Source organism: Bos taurus, chromosome 13 (assembly GCF_002263795.3).
Source record: "Bos taurus isolate L1 Dominette 01449 registration number 42190680 breed Hereford chromosome 13, ARS-UCD2.0, whole genome shotgun sequence".
NCBI lineage: Eukaryota > Metazoa > Chordata > Mammalia > Artiodactyla > Bovidae > Bos > Bos taurus.
Genome location: NC_037340.1, coordinates 72,325,112 through 72,348,404, shown reverse-complemented (window position 1 = coordinate 72,348,404; position 23,293 = coordinate 72,325,112).

The following is a 23,293-nucleotide window of genomic DNA, read 5'->3' as shown; positions in this document are numbered from 1 at the left end:
GCATGTATTCATTCTCCCCCAGACTCTCCTTCAGGATGGGGTGCTTTTGGAATACTCTGAGATGATCCTGGCTCCAGTATTGTTCATCTGTTCTAGAGAGTGCCCGTGCTAGGGTACCTGGGAGACCGCCTAGTGCAGACTAACCGATGATGAAGCTGAGGCTCAGAGAAGGACAGTGACCCACCTGAAGTCACACAGCAGATCTGTGATAGAGCACGAACTAGGACCTGCTCTTTCTTCTGCTAGATCTATAGCCTCTTCTTGATAAAGACGAGAGAGAATGGAACTTAGGGTCAAAATAATCACAGTGCTCCCGACCTTAAGCTTATATTTGATTGTTAGTCTCAATTTTCTACAAATAATGTTTATCAAAAATTAATATTCCTTAAGAAATCTGTATGCAGGTCAGGAAGCAACAGTTAGAACTGGACATGGAACAACAGACTGGTTCCAAATAGGAAAAGGAGTATGTCAAGGCTGTATATTGTCACCCTGCTTATTTAACTTATATGCAGAGTACATCATGAGAAACGCTGGACTGGAAGAAGCACAAGCTGGAATCAAGATTGCCGGGAGAAATATCAATAACCTCAGATATGCAGATGACACCACCCTTATGGCAGAAAGTGAAGAGGAACTAAAAAGCCTCTTGATGAAAGTGAAAGTGGAGAGTGAAAAAGTTGGCTTAAAGCTCAACATTCAGAAAATGAAGATCATGGAATCTGGTCCCATCACTTCATGGGAAATAGATGGGGAAACAGTGGAAACAGTGTCAGACTTTATTTTGGGGGGCTCCAAAATCACTGCAGATGGTGACTGCAGCCATGAAATTAAAAGATGCTTACTCCTTGGAAGAAAAGTTATGACCAACCTAGATAGCATATTCAAAAGCAGAGACATTACTTTGCCAACAAAGGTCCGTCTAGTCAAGGCTATGGTTTTTCCTGTGGTCATGTATGGATGTGAGAGTTGGACTGTGAAGAAGGCTGAGCGCCAATGAATTGATGCTTTTTAACTGTGGTGTTGGAGAAGACTCTTGAGAGTCCCCTGGACTGCAAGGAGATCCAACCAGTCCATTCTGAAGGAGATCAGCCCTGGGATTTCTTTGGAGGGAATGATGCTAAAGCTGAAACTCCAGTACTTTGGCCACCTCATGTGAAGAGTTGACTCATTGGAAAAGACTCTGATGCTGGGAGGGATTGGGGGCAGGAGGAGAAGGGGATGACAGAGGATGAGATGGCTGGATAACATCACTGATTCGATGGACGTGAGTCTGAGTGAACTCCGGGAATTGATGATGGACAGGGAGGCCTGGCGTGCTGCGATTCATGGGGTCACAAAGAGTCGGTCACGACTGAGTGACTGAACTGAACTGATATGCTGAAAGGGTGCGTGGAATGATATTCAAGTGGATTCACCCAGTTCTTGATTTTCCTTCTCATCAAAGTTCATGTGGTTAATTCTGGGGTGTAAAACATAAAATCTTTGTCTTCTAATTATCTGCTTATGAGTTCACCACAGTGACTCCCCAAAAAGAAGCCATAATTCTTGTCCACGGAAACTGAAGATGAAACACACAGATAAGCTCTCTGAAGAGAATACACATACATAGATTTCCTGAACACACAGAGAAGCTTGACTCTGAAACCCTGGGAAGTAATCTGTCTACCCACCTATCTACACACCTACCCACCCGTCTATCTATTCATTCACCCATCCATCCATCCAAGGAATGCTTACTGAGGACCTCCTATGTCCCAGGCACTGGGGATACAGACGGTAAGCAATACAACTTTGTATCCACCTGGGGATATGGACATTAATTCAGTAAACAAACTAAATAATTACAAATTGTGAAAAATGCTCTGAAGGAATCTAATAGGTCCCTGAGACAGAGAATGGCAGAAAAGAAGAAGAAGAAGCCTACCTCGAATGAGGAATCAAGGAAGACTTCTCTGAAGAGGCGACAGTAACACTAATACCCGAAGGATGAGGAGACACATATGAGAAGTCTTTCAGACAGAAAAAAACAGTCAGTGCAAAGACTGTGGGCATGAACTGCTTGGGAACCTGAAAAATTCCTTAGTCCAACAGCCTTCCCAAGTGGTCAGATGATCTTCTAGCTGCTTTGTCGTTGCTGTTCAGTTACTACGTGTGTGTGTGCTAGTCACTTCAGTCATGTCTGACTCTGCAACCCTAAGGACTGTAGCCCACCAGGTTCCTGTCTGTGGGATTCTCCAGGCAAGAATAATGGAGTGGGTTGTCATTTCCTCCTGCAGGGGATCTTTCTGACACAGGAACTGAATCCATGTCTCTCACACCCCTTGAATCAGCAAGCGAGTTCTTTACCACTAATGCCATCAGAGTTTGTCCCCAACTGGTGGGAGCTTGGCTGGCTACAGTCTGTGAGGTCACAAGAGTCAGACACAACTGAACATCTGAGCATGCGTGCTACTTAAGAGAACTTGGGCAAATCACTTCACTCTTGGAGGCCCCAGTGTTCTTATCACATGGGAGAAAACTTTTCCATACTCCTTGCCCCCAGCCTAGAGAGAGTCTCCAAAGACCCAGAAGCCGGCATTCACAGGTGTCCCTTTCCTCCACCAAATACACCTGGGTTTGTCCTTGACTCTCACCTTCTGACCTTGGTCTCCGCAGACCAAGCCACCAGCATGGGAAGCCCATATATGAATATTCAGTTCAGTTCAGTCGCTCAGTCATGTCCAACTCTTTGCGACCCCATGAATCGCAGCACGCCAGGCCTCCCTGTCCATCACCAACTCCCAGAGTTCACCCAAACTCATGTCCATTGAGTCGGTGATGCCATCCAACCATCTTATCCTCTGTTGTCCCCTTCTCCTCATGCCCCCAATCCCTCCCAGCATCAGGGTCTTTTCCAATGAGTCAACTCTCCGCATGAGGTGGCCAAAGTATTGGCGTTTCAGCCTCAGCATCAGTCCTTCCAATGAACACTCAGGACTGATCTCCTTTAGGATGGACTGGTTGGATCTCCTTGCAGTCCAAGGGACTCTCAAGAGTCTTCTCCAACACCACAGTTCAAAAGCATCAGTTCTTCAGTGCTCAGCCTTCTTCACAGTCCAACTCTCACATCCACCATACATGACCACTGGAAAAACCATAGCCTTGATAGTAATATATGAATATTACTCACCTTTAAAAAGCAATGGAATTCTGACTCTTGCTACAAATGGACAAACTTCGAGAACATTATGCTAAGTGAAATAAACCCACCATAAAAGACAAATGCTCTATGTCTTTGTCATGTAAAGACAAAACCTTTGCATGAGGTACCTGAAGTAGTCAAATTCACAGAGACAGAATAGGATGGTGGCTGCTACAGAGAGGGGGTGGGGGTGGGGTGGGGAATTGTTTAATAAGTAGTTTCAGTTTTGCAGGATGAAAGAGTTCTGAAGACTGGTTGCACAATAGTGTGAATGTACTTAACACTTTTGAACTGTACACTTAAAATGGTTAAGGTGGTAAATTTCATGCTGTGTGTATTTTATCACAATTTAAAAAAAATAAAAAAATAAAAAATGGCTTTACCCAGAGGCAGGGGTGTGGACTGTTTGACCCAGTGTTTCCACAATCAAATTAAAGCACAAGAGCCCACAGTCCCAGAGCCAGATGTGCCTTTTATTCACAAACAGCAATAAGAAGAGGGTTCATTAGATACCTAATGATTGATTTTAAAATTCTTATCGAACGGCCTGTATAATCTATATTCAGAATCAGCTTGCCCTGCATTTAACTAAAAACCACTTATGACAGGAATTCATACATACTCACTATCAGTGGAGTCAACTTGTAAGAATATTCCAAGCATTTAATTGACTTTTAAAAGAATAGCTGCAGCAAGCTAATTAAACATCAAGTCAGGGAATGTGTTAATTGATATTTAATAAGGATGTCAATTGATGTCTAACTAGCCAATATGTCTCTTAAAATATGTCAATTAGATGCCTAAAGATCCTTTTCAAAGGGGATTAGGAACTGAATGCATTGAGGATATAATTGGTTAATTCTTTTTTAATTACAAACTGCAACCCTCCCTACTGACTTTGCCTGGATCATAGAGTCATTTATAAGCCACTTTGCTTGGTCTCTAGACTGTCTTTACTACAGATCCATGAAGCCAGAACTGGCTTTTGTTGGGTTCTTGTGTAACACCTGTATACAAATGGGACACAGAGAGGGTGAGTGAACCCTATTGAAGTTCTCCATCAAATCGAGCATGGGTTTTTCCTCCACTCAGCATGGCTGAATTTAGACAATTAGGTCCAAAGGCTCCTGTACAGAGGCCATACATGCGGTGTGCACCATACCTGACCACTCCACCCTGCCCTGCCCTAAGACTCTCCTCCTACCTGATGCCGCCATACCTGAAACCCACACAGCCCAAGACCTTTCCTTCCTATCTGCTCCCTGGTCGCAGTAAAAAAATGTCATCAAGAAAGCCCTTGTAATTTGGAACTAACAGCAGAAGCTCTTGTACTTCTCAAATAATTCCACCAAACAGTATCAATGATAATACTAGCTTTATCCATCCTTCCATTCATCCATTATTCACTGCATGCCTACTGTGTGCCAGGAAGTCTACCAGGAGCTGGAGATCCAGGAATGGGCCCTGCCTTTATGGAGCTCACAGTCCAGTTCAAAAGAATGAATAAAAAAGATCCAAAGGTCACTAAGATATTTGTCATGTGATAGTAGCCCATGGTGGGCCTGACCTGCTCTGTGTGGTTGGAAAAGGTGTCCAGCAAAAGTGATGCTGGAGCTGAGATTGAAAGATGAGTCAGTTGTAGCCAGCTGAGTATGTGGGAGAAAGCTAAAAGAACATTCCAGACCCTGAGATGAGAAGATGTATGGAGTGTCAGTTGGAGGTAAAGACCTGCAGACCTTGAAGTCTGTAAGATCTGAATGCTGGTCCAGCTTTCTACTGCTATATAATAAACCTGCCTAGACAACTGCCATTTTATTATTCTTATGCTTTCTGTGCACCAGAAATTCAAATACAGAACAACAAGGATGGCTTGTCTCTGTTCTTCAGTGTCTGGGACCTCAGCTGGGAAGACATGAATGGATAAGGGTGATTCAGTGGCTGAAGTTGCAGGGATCTAGAACCATCTAGAAACTTCATCACTCATTGGCTCCTAGGCTGGAATGACCAAAGGCTGGGCTCTTCTGTGACTGTCAACCAAAGCCCTGATATGTGGACTCTGCATGGCTTGGGCTTCCGCACAGCATGGTGGCCTCCCGCACAGCATGGTGGCCTCATGATGATCAAATCATCTTAAAATTGGTGCAGCCACTATGGAAAACAGTATGGAGATTCTTTAAAGATCTAAAACTAGAGTCACCATGTGATCCAGCAGTCCCACTTCTGGATATACGTCTGCAGAAAACTAATTTGAAAAGGTACACTCACCCCAATGTTCACAGCAGCACTATTTACAACAGCCAAGACATGGAAACCACCTAAATGTGCATCAACAGATGAACGGATAAAGATGCGGTGCACATATACACAATGGAATACGACTCAGCCATAAAATAAAGAACGAAAGGTAAGAATTGAAGCCATGGCCATAGTGGATGAGGTCACCTTGGACCAAGCCTTGAACCCCTCCAACTTGTAGAGGTCAAGTATAGGAGGAAGAGTAAAAGGAACAATGAAGGAACAGCCAGAAACAAGAGGAGAAACAGAGAAAGTTGGGGTTAGAGAAGTCACGGCAGGGCAATTTTCAAGATCAAGAGAGTGGTCAGTTCTGTCAGAGGCCCCTGAGAGATCAAGAAAGATGAGGGTCCTTCTTAAGAAGGGGTACTAGAATTTGGACACGGATGGCCAGATGCCAAACTCTGAGTTCTTCCTCACTTCTGTATTACAGGGCCTTCACCAATTATGAGCATTGTACATCTACTCAAAATCTCAATGGGATTAGTTCCAAGTCCTGGCAAAAGTGATTTTAAAGTTCATCTAGGAAGAGCAACCATGGAAGTGGGCCTGCGGTGTTTTGTAAAACAATAGAACTGAGAGAGAGAAAGATGATAAAAACTGAATGAGGTGCCCAAAGGTCCTCTATAACCGTGCTCCGAATCTCACTTCTGCCTCATTGTACATCATCTTCGGGGAAGAAGAGGGAGTATGATGGGGAGAGCAGGCAGCTTGGGTGAGCAAGTGCCCTTGTAACAGAGCAGGATGAGCACAGCACTTAGCACACAGCCATTGCTGTGCCTTAGTACTACCCGCGCAACGCTGTTACTAGGCAACAGGTCTCGCTCAGCCATTGCTCGGTGCCTCAGTAGGCCCCACCCACAAGCAACTGGCTATCAATGAGTGACTGTTAGTTGTTCTGCTCAGTTATTGGTCAGCACCGCAGTGGGCCCTGCCCACTGGTGAGGGACCACTGGGGAAGTGACTGAGGCAAGGGTGGGTGTTGTGGTGGTCGTCAGGTAGAGAGTGAGGTAAGAGGCAGATTCAGGCCTTCTCCTAGAGGCCCTCCAGCTTCCCCCGGCCTTAAGCCAGCAGGTGAGCTGGAAGGCCCAAGGAGCAGGCTGGGGACTACGTCCTGCAGGGCTCCAGAGCCTTCACTAAGGCCCTCTACTAGCCTTGGCCCAGGCCTTGAGAAGCGGTGAACCTCTCCCCCATCCCTGTCTCTGCAACCTATTAGCAGTGGCCATCTGTATGAGTTGCAATCTGTGAGACCTGGTCTTTCTATTTGGGCGGCCTGAGGAGACTGAGGGCCAGTGGGGTTGGATGCCTGGCTCTCTCAGGGAAGACAGCTGGGTAGGGTGTGGGAACCTGGCCCTGAAGGAGCTGCCAACTGAGATCTACAATCCTCTTAGCCAGGACTCGGACTTTGGAGGGTGAAAGTTGTGCCTTGGGATTTTGCCCTTTCTTGTCAGGACAGAGAATAACATGCATCTGGTAGAGATTTATGGGAACATCGTTACCTGACCGTGACCAGACCTCAAAAACAAAGGATCTGACACCAAGAAGTCTGCAACAACCAACCGTGCCCATCCCTCACCTTTTGCCTTTGAAGAGACTTGCTGAAAGCTTTCAGTAACTTTGGGGTTCTTAGGGCATAAGTCACCCATCTCCTTGTATGAATCTGTAATAAACCTTTCTCTATTCCAAATTCTAATGTTTAGTATTGATGGGCCTCACTGTGCTTCCCCCACATGGGCTTGCGAATTCAGTGACCCTCTGCTTCCCTACAATTCTAGGAAGATAGCATCTTGAGGTCCCACTGATTCCATTGCGGGATAACCAAGTGAGACAGCGTCTAGAAGGACCCTCATGGTGGCCCATGAATCACCATGAGATGTTGCCTGTTCTCACAAAGAGTTAAACCAATGGTGTTACAAGGGGAGTCTGACAAAGTTGACACGTGACCTCAGAGTTAAAGGACAGAGGTGCGACAGCCATGCAGTCACAGTCATGGCTTTCAGAATCAGACAGGTCAGGTTTCAAGTTCTGGACCTTGCTAGCTAGATGCTCTTGAGCAGGTTTCTAAGCTTCTCATAAAGAAGCCGGAAAATACATGTTAAGTCAGCTTGTCGCACCTCTTAGGCCACAGAGGCTAGAGCGATAATTAAAGAGTGGCTTCACCTTGCCCAATATCAATTGATGATCCCAAAATGGGGGCAAAGAGCCAGCACTTACGATCAATCAGCAAAGACCCAGGCTCCTTTTAGTTTCATCTAGAAGGGAAAAACCATCAGCAGCTCCAGCGGCTGTTGTTGGAGATGCTCATTCAGTTACCAATAACAACAGTTGCCATGGAGATGGGCTGTCCAGTCTGCCAGCCTGGAATGACACTCAGACCAGGGCAGGATTACCTACATCCACACCCTTTCCAAACCACAGAGGCAACTTGAGCCCCAATTACCTGTTTGGGGATTTCTTCCACTTTATTTTTTCCCTCTTCTTCCTGCCGGAAGGTCCACCTATTTGAAAATCAATAGGATATTGGCAAAGGCAGGGAAAGTCTCATGGCTGTGCAATTACAAAATCTTTGTAAAGTCAAAGAACAGCTTATGTTGGTGTAGGGGCTGGGGATTGTCACAGGAAGTGGGTGAAGCAGCTATGGGTGTTTGGGCTGCAGCAGGATCTGTGGAATTCAGGACTGCTTCAGGAACTCCTGGAGGTCTGTGTTGGGGTGCATTTCCTCATAGAGGGATAGGGCAGATGGGGATGTCTCAAGAGGTGATGGTTGGATAAGCAGCCAAGATCGTGCACCAAGACAAATCGCAATGCCCACACTCAGAGGACCTCAGTTCTCAAAGTCCTCAAAGGTGGCTCTTGGAGAAAAGGAAACCAAATAAGAAATAAGAATGTTTGGGCTTCCCTGGTAGCCCAGTGGTTAAGAATCCACCTTACAATACGGGGGATGCTGGTTTGTTCCCTGGTCCATGACGATCCCACATGTCACAGTGCCCATGTGCCACAGCTATTGAGCCAGTGCCCTAGAGCACGTGAGCTTCAACTACTGAGCCCAGATGCCATGACTACTGAAGCCCGCATGCCTAGAGCCTGTGCTCTGCATCGAGAAGTCACTGCAGTGAGAAGCCTGTGAACCACATCGAAAAATCACCCTTGCTCTCCACAACTAGAGAAAGCCTGTGTGCAGCAATGACCCATCACAGGCAAAAAAATTAATAAATCTTTTAAAAAAAAAGAATTTAGTGGGGAAAGGAACTAAAGAGCAGAAATCTTCACAACAAAGAAATCAAAATACTGGAGAGGATGGTTTACAGACAGTTACCCTAATCTTCCCTGGTGGTTCAAATGGTAAAGTGTCTGCCTACAATGCGGGAGACCTGGGTTCAATTCATGGGTTGGGAAGATCTCCTGGAGAAAGAAATGGCAGCCCACTCCAATACTCTTGCCTGAAAAATCCCATGGACAGAGGAGCCTGTTAGGCTACAGTCCATGGGGTCGCAAGGAGTCGGATGTGACTGAGCGACTTCACTTTCACCCTAATCTCATGCCCAGGAATCTCAACTCCCCATCTGCTTCTTCCCATCACAGCATAAATCGGGCTGTTCCTGGCAGGTCACTCAATGTGAGCAGAGCTTTCTAACTGACAATAAGAGTTTCATCCATGGGCTGGCTGTCTACTGAGGTAGGTAGTGAGTTCCCTGTCATGACAGGTGTACAAGCAGAGGCCAGGCAGCCTTTGAATAGGGTATGTCAGAGATGATTTCTGGGGGGGGCGGTCAGGATTATATGACCTTGGAGCCTCATCATCTCTGGATGTCAGGATTCTGTAGTGAGTGGAGGTGTTCCTGGCTCCAACTGGAGCTGCCACAGTGAGGCCATGCATGTGCTCAGTTGTGTCTGATTCTTTGTGACCTTATGGACTATAGCCACCAGGGGGGAGGCACCAGGCTCCTCTGTCCATGGGATTTTCCTGGCAAGAACTCTGGAGTTGGGTTGCCATTTCCTACCCAGGGGTGTCTTCCCAACCCAGAGAAGATCCCCGGGAGCAGACCATGCCAAACCCCACCAGCCTAGGTTCTTCTACTGTTTTCCTCCTCTTCCAGGGCTGGGCCTCAGAATGGGGAGTGCAAGTGCTTTCTCAGCTCACTCACGAAGAAATCATTCAGAATTGCTTCACACGGCAACAGCCAACTCAGCCCTCTGTCCAACGAGGTACAAGGTACAAGAGTACTTCTTAAAGATCTAGAGAAAGAGCGTCCACAGTGAGAGACGGAGGCAGGGAGGAAATCCAGTGCCTCCCCACAAAGTCCCAGTGGGAAAAAGCAGCAGTCAGGCCACAGCCCCAATAGCTCTCATGCTCTGAAGTCCAATTTAGGAGACCGTGTAATGGAGATCTGACCTGGGCACCATCCTGGTGCCTGTCCAGGATGACGACATCCTGGGTGTCATCACCTTCCAGAGACATGAACCTGGAAAATTTTCCTAACATCCCAGAGGCCTGGTTCCCTCAAATAAACAACCATCCTCACAAATGCTAACAAAGCAGATTTGAAGTGAAGACTGAGAAGGCAATGCGGAAAGCAACTAATACAATACCGGTAACAATTGATGGTTATTGATTTGCTTCAAAATGATGTTGGGGGGCACACAGGAGGAAGAAGAGATAAAAGCAAGATTGACCTTGAGTTGATAATTAAAGCTGAGGCCTGCAAAGTCAAAACTATTTTGCTAATAACACGACCATGTCACTTGGCTTTTTCCTCTTCTCTCATGAGTGGACCGTGGAGTTTTCCAGAAGCTGAGTGGCATGTGATGGGGCCACAGATGAAATACAGAAGCAGATCTGAGAATTCAGCTGCCTATTAAGTCAGACATCGAAAACATTTGCAAAATATAAAACAGTGACTTTCTTCTTACCAATTTTTGTTGGGAAAATATAGTTTATATTTTGAAATTATTAATCACCATTCAGTTCAGTTCAGTTCAGTCACTCAGTCGTGTCTGACTCTTTGCGACCCCATGAATGGCAGCACGCCAGGCCTCCCTGTCCATCACCAACTCCTGGAGTTCACTCAGACTCACGTCCATCGAGTCAGTGATGCCATCCAGCCATCTCATCCTCTGTCATCCCCTTCTCCTCCTGCCCCCAATCCCTCCCAGCATCAAAGTCTTTTCCAATGAGTCAACTCTTCACATGAGGTGGCCAAAGTACTGGAGTTTCAGCTTTAGCATCATTCCTTCCAAAGAAATCCCAGGGCTTAGGACAGCTATCATTAAAAAAAAACCAAAAACCTCCAAGTACAAACAACAAGTGTTGCCATGGATGTGGAGAAATGGGTACCCTTATGCAATTGCACGTGGGAATGTGCGATAGTACAGCCGTGGAAAACACTGTGGTGGCTCCTTAAGTAAACATGAAATTACTGTTTGGTCAGCAATTCTACTTCCGGGTCTATACACAACAGAACTGAAAGCAAGGTCTCAAAGAGACCTCTGTGCGTCCATGGTCACAGCAGCATTACTCATAATCGCCAAATAGGGATAACAGACCGAATGTCTGTCAGTGGATGAATGAATAAACAATATGCAATACACTCAATGGAATATTATTCAGCCTTAAAAAGGAAGGACAGTCTATGGTTGCCTAATGGTTAGGATTCTAGGCTTTCATTGCCATGGCCCGGGTTCAATCCCTGGTCGAGGAACTAAGATCCTACAAGCTGTAGAGCATAGCCAAAAAAAAAAAAAATCTTATTTTTAAAATAATTGACTATTGTCTTTTCTTCTTTGCTATTTGGGTAAATTGCTTATCTTTGATGGAGCTCAGTGTCCTCGTCTGTCAAGGGGGTAGATAATTTTGAAGCACAATTCTGTGACCCAAACCTGACCTCACAAAGACACGGGGGCTGCTGCCCCAACCTGGGGCTTCTGCAGAGACCTGAGCCTCCCTGAGTCGAGGAAGAGGGAGTGTACTCTTGTATTAATCAGCTCCCATTAATTTTTCAAAGTCAGCAACAGCCCACTTACTCATTTCCCATAGAGCCTCATCCATAATTGATCCTGAGCTGCACTTATCCAAATAGATGGAGAAGATGCCCGGGGCACGTGGGGGCTCTGGGAGGGTTTTCTGCTGATGAATTTACCCTCTGAATTAATGACTGTCTTGAGAAGGTGCTCACAGCCATGGCATATTCGAGCAAAAGACATGTTGTATCCTTTCCTTCCATCAAAAATAACAAGGAAGAAGAGAAACAAATGACCCCCTAAACGCTCTGAAGGACTGTTTTGAGGTTATTTCTATATACAGACCAGCTTGAAGAGATCGATGGAAACCAGCTTTGTAGATGACTAGGTCTACGCAGATCCCAGCAAGTTCAGCCTTCAAACTACATCTCAAATCACTTCTACCCTCGTGGCCTCTACTTGAGACCACACACCTCTGGCCCCATCCCCTACTCCAAAATAAATTGAAGAGGTAAAATTTTTCCCCAAACTTATTTATTTTTAATTGAAGGAAAATTGATTCACAATATTGCATTGACCTCTGCCATACATCAAAATGAGTCAACTATAGGTACACGTGTCCCCTCCCTCTTTAACCCCCCTCCCACCCCATCGCACCTCTTATATGTTTTTTTTTAAAAGGATGCTCTGTGGTGACCTAGATGGGTGGGAATGGGGTACAGTGGGAGAGAGGTGCAAGAGGGTGGGGATATATGCATACATATATGGCTGATTCACTTCACTGTACAGCAGAAATCAACAAAACTTTGTAAAGCAACCATATCCCAATTAAAAAAAAAAATTAGTTAAAACCCTTAAAGACAAAATCAAGTGAACACTTATCAGATAAGTTTAGACTTTATGGTTAAAAAAAGAAAAGAAGGCATCTGGGAGGGGTGGCCCGCTGTTTGAAGCAAGTTCTGGTCTTTTCCTGTTGAACATAAAGAATTTCACAAAACACCTATATCAGACAAGGTCACTGTGACCATGATCGAGCAAGATGAGAAAGCAAGACCACTCTGTAATCATATCTGAACTATATTCATTTCCTGGGGATGCCACAAGAAGGGCCACAAACTGGGCAGATTAAATAACAGAAAGTTATTGTCTCACAGCTCTGGAGGCTGGAAGACTGTGATCACGGCACCTGCAGGGCTGTGCTGACTCTGGAGGTGCAAGCCAAGGATCCGTTCCAGGCCCATCTCCTAGTTCCTGGAGACCTGTGGCAGCATACTTCCTTAACTTGTGTCAGTATAATTCTAGTCTTTATAAGGTGCTCTCCCTGTATTTGCTCTCTCTGTCCAAATTTTCCCTTTCTATGAGGACACCTGTCAGATTAGAGGCCCACTCTTCTGACCCCATCTTAACTAATTACACCTGGAATCATGCAGTCTCTAAATATGGTTATATTTTGAAATACTCGAATCAGATCTTTAACATATGAATCTGTAGGGGACACAATTCAACCTGCAACTTACGCATTTTTGGCAAAAGGACAGCATCCAAGCATCCTCTGTGTTCACTTTCTAAAGCTACTATAATAGATCACCACAAACGTTGGCTTAAAACAACAAGAATTTATACTTTTGAAGTTCTTGAGGCCAGAAGGCGGAAATCAGTCTCATTGGACCAACATCAAGGTGTAGGCAGTGCTGTGCTCCCTCTGGAGGTGCTAGGAGAGAATCCCACTTCTGATGGCTGCCAGCATTCCTTGGCTTGTGGCCACATCACTTTGATCTTCAATGCCAGCATCTTCAGATCTCTCTCAGCTCTATCTCCACATCACCTTTTCATGGGGGTGGTGAGGGGTGGGTAGGGGCTGGAACAGATGCAGAGACAGAAAGACAGACAGACTGATGGAGGGTGTGAGTGAACCTTTGCCTGTCTATTACACAGATGTTTGTGATTATATTTAGGCCCCTTCTCAACGGGCTTCCCTGGAGGCACTGGTGTTAGTTGCTCAGTCATGTCCAAGTCTTTGCCACCCCATGGACTGTAGCCTGCCAGGCTTCTCTGTCCATGGGATTCTCCAGGCAAGAATACTGGAATGGATAGTCATTCCCTTCTCCAGGGAATCTTCCTGACCCAGGGATCAAACCGGGTCTCCCACATTGCAGGCAGATTCTTTACAGTCTGAGCCATGGTAGCAAGACTCCAGGTGGCACTAGTGGTAAAGAATCTGCCTGCCAATGCAGGAGATGCAAGAGACAAGGACTTGATCTCTAGGTGGGAAAGATCCCCTGGAGTAGGAAATGGCAACCTACTCCAGTATTCTTGCCTGGAAAATTCCATGGACAGAGGAGGAGCCTGGTGGGCAGAGGAGCCTGGTGGGCTACAGTTTGTGAGGCCACAAAGAGTTGGACACGACTAAGCACACACACGCAACCAACTCAAGGTCCTTAACTGAATCAGTTTTTTCATATCAAGAATTTTTCCATGTAAGGAATTCCAGATTCCAGGGATGAGGATCTGCTGTCTTTCGCAGCCCTTAGTTAGCCTGCTACATTCCCCATCAGAGCTGATGAGAGTGACTGCAGCTTCCTTGCCAGTAACAGCTTTAATCTCCCTTCATTCCTCCCACTTTCTAAATGTATTTATTAAAATATCCAGTCATAGAATTACCTCCACTTCCCATAAGCATGCAATTCAGAGAGAAGCTTTGTTGCCTTGAAGTCATCTCAAAATCACCTGACATGACCCCAAATTCTATCAGTGCTTTGTAACACCTCTTAGGAGGTGCCTCACCATTCATTCCCCAGGATATATGGCCTCTCTTGTTGCGCTGAGTCAATAAACTCAACTTTATTCAACTACAGCCTATCCATGGTGGTATTGAGAAGAAGACTATTAATAGTTACATTAGAATTTTATAAGAGATAGCACAAGAAAATACTAAGTGTATCTTCATGGGTGCGACATCATCAAAAAAGTGGCACAGTAAGAATCTCCAAAAACCCTCTCCTCTTTAAAAGCAATAGAACACTGGCAAAAATTGTCAGAATCAACTACTTCAGAACTCTAGAAATTAACCAAAAGCTTGCTGCACCCTGGGAGGTGTTTTTTTTTTTTTTTTTTCCCCCAAGAAAAACAATCTTGATAAGAACAGTGAGCTTTGTGCCATTTTAACTTGCCCCAGTCCCATTTCTGGCTCTTCAGCCCACAATAGCCTTGAAAAGTAACAGCCCATAATCACAGGGAAGACTAACAGCCCAGCAGCCACTGGTATCATCAGAACAGGGTTGGAGGTTTTCAAAGTTCCATTCTCAGAAAAATCATCATTTGACCTGTCGGGCCGTTCTCTGGAAAACCCTACTTCTAAGGCTCCTCTTTATCTGACCTGGTTCAGAGCTCACCCAATGCAAAGTCTTTTCAACCCTGGAGGTGGGGGTGGCTTTTGTTAAAAGCAATAAGCAGCAATGATTTAACATTGTAGCTGCCTGAGGAAGAGATAACAGTTGAGACAAACAAGGTTAGCTGGAGAAAGATTCCTTAGAGAGTGGAAAAGAAAGCCACACACCAGCATAGAGCTGTGTGTATGACCAGGAAAGACATTAGAAAGCCCTAAGCTATCAGAAAACGAAGATCATGGCATCCGGTCCCATCACTTCATGGGAAATAGATGGGGAAACAGTGGAAATAGTGTCAGACTTTATTTTTCTGGGCTCCAAAATCACTACAGATGGTGACTGCAGCCATGAAATTAAAAGATGCTTATTCCTTGGAAGGAAAGTTATGACCAACCTAGATAGCATATTGAAAAGCAGAGACATTACTTTGCCAACAAAGGTTCGTCTAGTCAAGGCTATGGTTTTTCCTGTGGTCATGTATGGATGTGAGAGTTGGACTGTGAAGAAGGCTGAGCGCCGAAGAACTGATGCTTTTGAACTGTGGTGTTGGAGAAGACTCTTGAGAGTCCCTTGGCCTGCAAGGAGATCCAACCAGTCCATTCTGAAGGAGATCAGCCCTGGGATTTCTTTGGAAGGAATGATGCTAAAGCTGAAACTCTAGTACTTTGGCCACTTCATGCGAAGAGTTGATTCATTGGAAAAGACTCTGATGCTGGGAGGGATTGGGGGCAAGAGGAGAAGGGGACGACAGAGGATGAGATGGCTGGATGGCATCACTGACTCGATGGACATGAGTCTGAGTGAACTCCGGGAGTTGGTGATAGACAGGGAGGCCTGGCGTGCAGCGATTCATGGGGTCGCAAAGAGTTGGACATGACTGAGCGACTGATCTGACCTGAAGCTATCACCCTGCTAACCTTGAAGGTCCCTGCAAGCAGGAAGTGAAGACTAAGCCAGAGTTGTAATTGGCCAGACTGAGTATTGAAAGTGTACTCCAACATACATACAGAGCCGCTTGGCAAAGCCTGGGAGTCATTGGTTCCAGGCATTTGAGGAAATCTCTGTCCAATCAATACTTACTACTAAGCTGAGAAGAGATGTCAGTGGCCAGAAACACCAAAAAGTACAGATTTTATGTAACTAGTGCAGGAAGGCCCTAGCAAATAAACACAACAATAATAACCAACAGCAAAAAACAACAAACCCTAGGAAGAAAGGAGACTCCAATGTCCAGAATTGTCACATTATGTTATTTAGAACGCCCAATCTACAACAGTAAATAAGACGTGCAGAGAAACAAAATAGTATGGTCAATACACAGGAAAAGAAGAGTCAATAGGGACTTCCCTAGTGGTCCAGTGGTTAAGATGGACCAATCTTAACCAATGCAGGGGGGCTGCCAAAGCAGGGGGCTCAGGTTTGCTCCCTGGTCGGGGAACTAGATTCCTGCATGCTGCAACTAAGACCCAGAGGAGCTTAGTAAGGAGCTTCCTTACCAGTAACAGCCAAAATGTGACACAGAGACATGACGTAAGCAAAAGCCAATGCCATTGTTTTTAAGCCAAAAAAAAAAAAAAAGTCAATAGAAAGTACCCCCTGAGGAAACACAGATGTTAGGCTTAGTAGACAAAGCCTTAAAATCAACTCTTTTAAATATATTTAAAGATCCAAAGGAAGCCACATTTCAGAATTAAAGGAGAAGCTTGAAGAAATGCCAGCAAGGTGGTGAAATAAGTGATTTCAGTCTTCATACTCCACAAAAACATTGATTTTGACAGTCATCCACAGATGTGAGTAATCTGTGGAAATTGGGAGTCCACTGAAGAGATTCTAGCAGCCTGTTAAACAAAAGCAAAAACATCCAAGAAAAGATGCCTTGAAAAGGGTGAGAAGTACAGTCTCACTTTACCTGTGTCACCCTTCCCTCAAAGTGGCACAACTTAGTGCCCAGAAGGACTCCCTCAGCCAACAGTTTCCCCCACGGGAGAACGTAAGAGCAGAATGAGTGTACGGTTTCTCAGCCTGCGGGAGGTTGTCCACTTCTCCTTCACCCCACTCATATCACGGACAGGATCAGCATGGCTGAATAGTCTGGCAGAAAATAGAAGAAGAGCAAATGGACAGGGGCTCCAAGCAACTACTGCATGGATCTCAAAACCCAGAAACAGATGCCACTGCCTGGCTTGCAGACTCTAGTACGAGGCCTACCCATGAGCCCCACAGGACACCTCACCTCCAGCTACCCCCAACTGACCAGTGCATACCTGCAGCACTCCAATATGTGCCTGTAACAAGATATGCAAGTCTCCAAAGACAGTGTGCACACACTCCCCCAAATGGCACACACAAGCCATGCCATCTGCATACACACATCCCCATGGACAGCACACAGATACTGGCTGCAGCTCAACTCTGCAGGATTGATAGGAAGAATACAACCTTGAACATTTCAGGGCATTGCCCTGGGAAAAATAAGCTCTTAGCACCCATCCTGACTTTGCAGGATTGAGAAAAGGCAAAAATATTTTGAGACTTCTCCCTTAAAAAGAGAACAAAAAAAGTAGGACAGATGTATCCTAGAAAAAGCTTAAGAGGCCCCAAAATCTCTAGCTGGGCTGACTGGTGAAGGTCTTTCTCTCCTGAAACAGTCAGTAAAGACTGGAGGAGGGAACTGCTTCTTCAAATGTGAAGATGGCAATACAAGACTTTAAGATAAAGGAAGAATCAAGAAAACAAAACATCACCAAAGGAACAACATAAAGCTCCAGTGGCTGATGCTAAAAAATAGAGGTCTATGAATTTCCTGACAAGAAGTTTATAAATTATGATCTTAAAGGAAAGCAGAGACATTACTTTGCCAACAAAGGTCCGTCTAGTCAAGGCTGTGGTTTCTCCAGTGGTCATGTATGGATGTGAGAGTTGGACTGTGAAGAAAGCTGAGCGCCGAAGAATTGGTGCTTTTGAACTGTGGTGTTGGAGAAGACTCTTGAGAGTCCCTTGGACTGCAAGGAGATCCAACCAGTCCACAAGGAGATCAGCCCTGGGTGTTCTTTGGAAGGAATGATGCTAAAGCTGAAACTCTGGTACTTTGGCCACTTCATGTGAAGAGCTGACTCATTGGAAAAGACTCTGATGCTGGGAGGGATTGGGGGCAGGAGGAAAAGGGGATGACAGAGGATGAGATGGCTGGATGACATCATGGACTCGATGGACGTGAGTTTGAATGAACTCCGGGAGTTGATGATGGACAGGGAGGCCTGGCGTGCTGCGATTCATGCGGTCGCAAAGAGTCAGACACGACTGAGGGAGTGAACTGAACTGAACTGAAAGAAGTTCAGTGAGATACAAGAGACCACAGATACACAACTAAACAAAATCAGGAAAATGAGACATTTGACAACTACAAACCATTAAAACAAACAAATTCTAGAATTGATAAATGCAATAACTGAACCAGGAATTTGACAGAGAGCTTCAACAGCAGACTCAGCCAAGCAGAAGAAAGAATCAGTGAACTTAAAGACACATCACTTGAAATTAGCTAATCAGTGAAACAAAAAGGAAAAAGAATCAGAAAGAATGAACACCTGCATGACTTATAGAACACCATCAAGAAAAACATACATGTGCATTATGGGAATCCCAGAAGGTGCAGAGGAAAAAGGGGCAGAAAGCTAAAATCAGTCAATGATGAGAAGCTGAAAACTTTCCCTCTTAGAATCAGGAAAAAGACAAGAATACCCACTTCTGTTTAACATAATACAAGCATAACTTGTTTTTTTGTGCTTCAGTTTATTGTGCTTTGCATATCTTACAATTTTTACAAATTAAAGGTTTGTGGCAACCCTGCAACAAGCAAGGGTATCACACCATTTTTCCAATGGCATTTGCTTACTTCATGTCTCTGTGTCACATTTTGGCAATTCTCACAACCTTTTCATTCAGTTCAGTTCAGTTCAGTCGCTCAGTCATGTCCGACTCTTTGTGACCCCCATGAATCGCAGCACACCAGGCCTCCCTGTCTGTCACCAACTCCCAGAGTTCACTCAAACTCACGTCCATTGAGTCAGTGATGCCATCCAGCCATCTCATCCTCTGTCGTCCCCTTCTCCTCCTGCCCCCAATCCCTCCCAGCATCAGAGTCTTTTCCAGTGAGTCAACTCTTCACGTGAAATGGCCAAAGTACCGGAGTTTCAGCTTTAGCATCATTCCTTCCAAAGAACACCCAAGGCTGATCTTTAGAATGGACTGGCACTTCATGTCTCTGTGTCACATTTTGGCAATTCTCACAACTTTTTCATTAGTATTATATTTTTTATGGTGATATGTGATCAGTGATCTTTGTTCTTACCATTGCAGAAAGATTACAAGTCACTGAAGGCTCATCTGATGGTTAGAATTTTTTAGCAATAAAGTATTTTTTAATTAAGGCATACAGTGTCTTTTTAGACATAATGTACACTTAATAGATTACAGTATAGTGTAAATATAACTTTTATGTGCACTGAGAACCGAAAAGTTTGTGTGACTTTTATTGCAATATCCACGTTATTACAGTGGTTCTGGAATCAAACTTGCGACATCTCTGAGGCATGCCTGTGCCAGAAGTCCTAGCCAGAGCAACTAGGAAAGAAAAGAAATAAAAGATATCCAAACTGATTACTAAGCCATAAAAAAGGAAGAAAGAATGCCATTTGCAGCAACATGGATGCAACTAGAGATTCTCATGCTAAGTGAAGTGAGAAAGACAAATACCATATGACGTCATTTATATGGAATCTAAAATACGGCACAAAGAAACCTATCTATGAAGCAGACTCACCAGCATAGAGAACAGACATATGGTTGCCAAAGGGAAGGCAATGGGAGAGAGATGGACTGGGAGTTTGGGGTTAGTAGATGCAAACGATTACATAGAGAATGGATAGAGAACAATATCCTACTGTATAGCACAGGGAACTATATTCAATATCCTGGGATAAACCATAATGGAAAATAATATAAAAAGAATGTATATACATGCATAATTGAGTGACTTTGCTGTACAGCAGAAATTAACACATTGCAAATTAACTATAATTCAGTTTTAAAAAATGAAAACATAAGTAAATAAATGAGGGGAAAGGTATCCAAATTGGAAAATAAAAAGTAAAATGGTATCTTCTTGCAGATGGCATAATCATATATGTGGAACACACTGAAGACTCAACAACAACCAAAAAATCTGCTAGAAACTAATAAGGAGGCTAAGATGTTATGTTAAGATTGTAGGGCTTGATGCTGTAAGCCAGCGGCTGCCAACCCAACAGAGCATCCTAATTGCCTGCTCTCCAACTTTGCGGACTCTGGTCCAGCCCATCTGGGTCCCTCAGCTTTTAATGAGAAGTCAAGGTTGAGGACCCCTACTGGGGCATTAAGAAGAAAGTTGGAGAGATTTTCAAGCAGGGGAGGGACATGATCCCATCATCAAATCTAACTCTGCAGGGAATGAGGCCAGATGGAAGTAGAGAGTAAATACAATGGCAGAAAGAGGGATGATGAAGAGGTCCAGGCTCCCACTGAATGTAGGACAGAAGGGCAACAGTGTTGGGTTCAGTGATAAGGACGGTGACTTGTAGTTACACTGCTTTGAAGGAGGCAGAAAACCTGAGCCAATATGTACGATCTGTGCATACTCAACACAACTCACCACTTCTGACATACACAAATGTACACACACACACACACACACACACTTCTCTCGGCCTCTCCTCTCTGAAGCCAGCTGCCCATCACAGTGCACTGCTTACACACACCTGCACACTCAGTCTGGCTAAAAGTTCCCCAACCTTACTTAAAAAAAGTGCTTGCACACAACACTGGCAAGTCAAGGCCCAGCACAATACCAATTTCCACGATATCAGTTTCCACTGAACAGGAAGACAAGCAGTGACTTCTAGGAGGAGCTTCAGGCTCCAATGGTTTTGCCTTTTCTAAGAAGCAATTGCTATTTTCATCCATGCTGGGTGGGGGCTGGGGGAGATAGCATAGAGAGACAGTGGCTAAGCTATTGCTCATTATAGGCAAGTCCTGATACAGAGAGGAGAGAAAAATCCAGTTTGTACTATCTTCAAATATCACAGTGTTGTGACTTAGAACAGCATCTGGTGTATCTTGTTTCATTACAACTGACAAAAGGTAAAAAAAAAAAAATTGAATTACCATACTAATGTCTTCTCTTTCGGTGAAATCTGTGATTCAGGTACGTGGATATAAAATACATCATTAGTTGCTTTTAAGCTTGTCTTTAATGATGAAAAGGCATTTCAGGCCATGAGGGAGAGACACACCACACTCAGCTGGTTGGCAGCACTCTGAGCCTCTTGTAGACTCTAATGTGACAGTGCAGTTTCTTTCTCCCTCCGAGATGACAGTTAATTCCAGACCAGGAAGGCTGTCAAAAATGCTTAGTTCTGCTCCACTTGAGTTAATTACCGACCCTGGGGCAGGCTGCCCTCCACTTCTCGGCTAATGGGGCTGGGCTCCAGGTAAAAAATCCATTTGCAAGAATGTTTTCCTTGCTCCAGATCTAATTTATTGAATATCAAATATTTATGCCAATGCAATTAAAGTGACAACGTTACCTTCCCTCCTCGCCTGCCCCCGGTCCTAAGCAAGCCCAGGCTTGCTGACAGAATGCTTTATCCCACCAACACAGGGTAAAAGTTTTGCTTGAGCTTCTAAAGCCGGATCTTTGAAACCTCTTCAACCCACAAAGTCACCTGGGATTCTTTATCTGTTTTTGTAGGCAGTCACGTGACAGGCTATGGAGCAATGGCTTGGTAACTGGGGCAGGAGGCAAGGAAAAGAGGGGGGGGTCGACTGCGGTTTCAATTTCACCGACATCTGATGTGGCTCTCCGTGTTGCAGGCATCAGACTAGGCTGTGTAGGCATGAGAGGGAGTACCCGTGACCCATATATGCCAACAATTTCCTGGCCTGACAGAGGGGACAACCCAGGGCATGTGCAAAAGAGGTTCCAGAAACAGCTCCTATGTATACATCTTGTGTTTGGGGTCTCCAAAGCTTGAAGGTCACCCAACTTCCCTTTCCACTCAACCAGACTTAACTGCAGAAAGTTTCAGGTCCAGCCAAGCACACTGAATCTTTCCCAAAACCCTAGTCCAGCAAAAGAGCCTCAGACTATCCAGACCCTGGAGCCTCGGGACATTCCCCATTGGGACAGCCCTCAGCCACCATCATCACCCCCCTGAGCCTCTTGCACCACAAAATAAATGATTTGACAACTGCCCACAAATGGAGGTTTGACTGATAAAGATGGGCAATGAGCAATTTAATGTGTATCCACTCCCAACCTATGCCCTGAAAATATGCAAAGGAAATACAGTTTGCGAAGACTTTCTTTTCTTCCCTGAAGCAAGGGAGCTTGGAAAAGCCCAGGCCAGCAGATAATACTGTGTCTGTGACATATGTGAGGTTGTGCTTTGTCCTTTAGCTGGGATCCTTTCAGAGACCTTAGTGTCTACGCTCATCTCTCTCTTCCTGCAATGGAACCAAGACCTTTCTTGGGTCTGAACTGGCTTTTGAAGGAGAAATAGGCATGCATAAGGTGAACTACAAGGCTTAGGGAGAACAGGACATTGTGTTCAAACTGAAAGTAGCTTGAATTTTATTTGAGTTTGAATTGCAAGGGAGTGAGCCCTGGGAATATAAGCATCAAATGAGGTAATCTAAGTATGTTAGAAAATGTCAGGTCCTGGATAAATGTGAGTTACTCCCCACATCACAAAGGTATTGGGGGAACCAAATGCTATGTTACATGGATGCTTGCATTACATAAATTGTAGTTGTTATAAGATATTTTGGAAGAAGATGAATTGAGCATTAGCCGTGCAGATCAGAAAAATACGTATCTTTCACCTTTTGGCCACTACTGTTTTAGAATTTTTTACAAACTGTAAATGATAGATGTCATTTGTTTCAGATGAACATGCTACACCCAACTTTAACATTTACTACAAAGTTAGTTTCCTGTCACTGCAACAACAGCACTTTAGATGCGAAGCTTTGTGGTCATTTTTTATGGCCAGATCATTCTTTGTCTGTGAGTGCTAGGGAAAAGGGGTTGGGTATTCCAACCTGACATTCTACGAGCTGAAGTTTCAGGAAGAGGTGATAGCAGTTGAATTGGTGGAGGAGGAGAATGGGAAGTAGGGAAGGGGAAAGAGGAAATAGTCCAGAACAGAAAGAAAAGCTAGAAAATTACAAGGAACCACTTTCAGGGTATTTAGAACATTAAATGCTATCACTTTGTGTTATGAGCAGAACAACTGAGATTAAATCTTAACAGGATTTAGGACCATCATAATAATCTTGTCATGAGCACAGGAAAAGGCCAGCCAACCTGTGGTATTTAAATATTAAATACATGAACTATATTGAAAATTTGATTCCAGTCCATGAAAATATTGCA